General features: G+C 41.4%; 1 non-coding gene across 1 annotated transcript; it reads right to left on the reverse strand.

Annotated features, from left to right (window-relative positions):
- Positions 1-452: 452 nt before the first annotated feature.
- Positions 453-559, reverse strand: LOC112505058. The gene has a single exon (XR_003068318.1). It is a non-coding gene; the product is annotated as a small nucleolar RNA R71 (small nucleolar RNA).
- Positions 560-2,042: the final 1,483 nt, after the last annotated feature.

The raw sequence follows: 2,042 nt of genomic DNA on the forward strand, positions 1-2,042 counted from the left end.
TTACAGAGGACCAGTTTCCAGAACCTCTGTGATAGACAACAGAGGTTCTGTCACTCTAGACTTGTATGATTGAACATCTTCTGTTGTTGGTCCTCTGTGGTCTTCCGTGGTGGAACCTCTTCTTCCATACTTTTACATTAAATGAAATGAGAGCTAACAGCTCTCCATTTCAAACTCAAGCCGATAATGTTTCACATGTTACAAACAAATGGCCAATTTGCCGGATTACCTTCGGAGGACCCACATTCGCATTTAAAATCTTTTATCAAATCACATATGCTTTCTTAATCTCGGGAGTGTCAAATAACGCTCTAAGGCTCACTTTGTTTCCATTTTCCTTGAGGGATAGGGTAAAAGCATGGTTTATTTCTTTAACTTCGGGTTCTGTGCCATCATGGAATAACATGGCGGAAAAAATTTTGCGAAAATATTTTCCACCGACAAGGAACGCTAAGTCCAGAAATGAGATTTGTCTTTTCAAACAAATGCACGATGAGACTGTTCCTGACATGTGGGAAAGGTTTAAAGAGCTGTTGAGGAAATGCCCACACCATGGCATTCCGTACTGTATTCAACTCGAGACGTTTTACAATGGGTTAAATCCCATGGAAAAACAAATGCTTGATGCGACTGCGGGCGGAGCCTTTACAGCTATGACCTATAATGAAGGATATGAAATCCTAGAAAAGATTTCGGCAAACAATGAGCATTGGGCCGACCCACGCGCTCAGTCACAAAAAAAGACTGCGGGGATACATGATGTAGATGCATATACTGCATTAACAGCCCAGCTTACCTCCATGACCAACATGTTGAAAAATTTAACTTCCGGTCAGGGAGGATAGCAACTGCTAATACACCAGTCCAAACAGTCCTATCTGTGCAATGTGTGTGTTGTGGTGGGGAACACTCGTATGAACACTATCCTCACAATGTTGAATCAGTAAACCTATGTTCATAACCGAGCTAATCCCTATTCCAATACCTATAATGCCAGCTGGAAACAACATCCAAACTTTTCTTGGAACAGTCCCAGTTTAAACCTACCAGTCCATAAACAACAAGAAACTTCTAATTTCCAACTACAACATCATGGAAACAGTTCTAACTCTCAGAATCACTAACAAAGTTTTCAGAATTCACAACCAACTTTTCAAAATAAACCTCCTCCACAGTCAGAATCATCTTCTTTGGAAGCAATGATTAAAGGACTCTTTGCACATGCACAAGCACAAAACCAAGCTTTAATAAATCAACAAAGTGCGGCCATCAGGAATTTAGAGACTCAAGTCAGTCAACTTGTGCTTAACCAGAATAATCGAGCCCTTGGTACCTTGCCCAGTAATACAGATGTCCCTAGAGACCTAGGTAAGGAACATGTGAAAGTAGTGACACTTAGGAGTGGGAAGGAGTTGAAAGAAAAAGTGCCTAAAGTTAGTGCACCAATTTTGACAGAAGCTGATGCTACAGCATTGGTTCCTGCCAAAGAGAGACCGGTCCTACCCTTAGAGAAACAGGCATTAGAGACCACCACTTATGTCCCCCCTAGATCAGAATTTTCATTTCTCTTTCCTGAGGATGCTCTAAAAAATTCACAAGAAACTGAGGTTTTAGAGACCCCTAAGCTTGATGCTAACATTTCATCTGAACCTCCAAAGGGCACCACAATGACCCAAGGCATTCAAGACCCGTCTTGCTCAACTCATCCAAGTAAGAATGTAATAAAACCAGTACCTCCTTATGTTCCCTACCCCCAAAGGTTGAGGAATCAAAAAGAGGAACTGCATTTTAAGAAATTATTGGATGTGTTTAAAGAATTGCACATCAACATCCCGCTTGTTGAGGCAATTGAGCAAATGCCTAGTTATGCCAAGTTTCTGAAGGACATCCTAAGCAAGAAGAAGAAGTTGACTGAATATGAGACTGTAGCCCTAACCGAAGGATGTAGTGCGCTTTTGACCAATAGCATACCCCCTAAGCTAAAAGATCCAGGGAGTTTTACCATTCCTTGTTCAATAGGATGGAAGGAGATAGGGAAAGCC

This window comes from Cynara cardunculus, unplaced genomic scaffold, assembly GCF_001531365.2.
Source record: "Cynara cardunculus var. scolymus isolate 2C unplaced genomic scaffold, CcrdV1 Un_Scaffold_8147, whole genome shotgun sequence".
Taxonomy (NCBI): domain Eukaryota; kingdom Viridiplantae; phylum Streptophyta; class Magnoliopsida; order Asterales; family Asteraceae; genus Cynara; species Cynara cardunculus.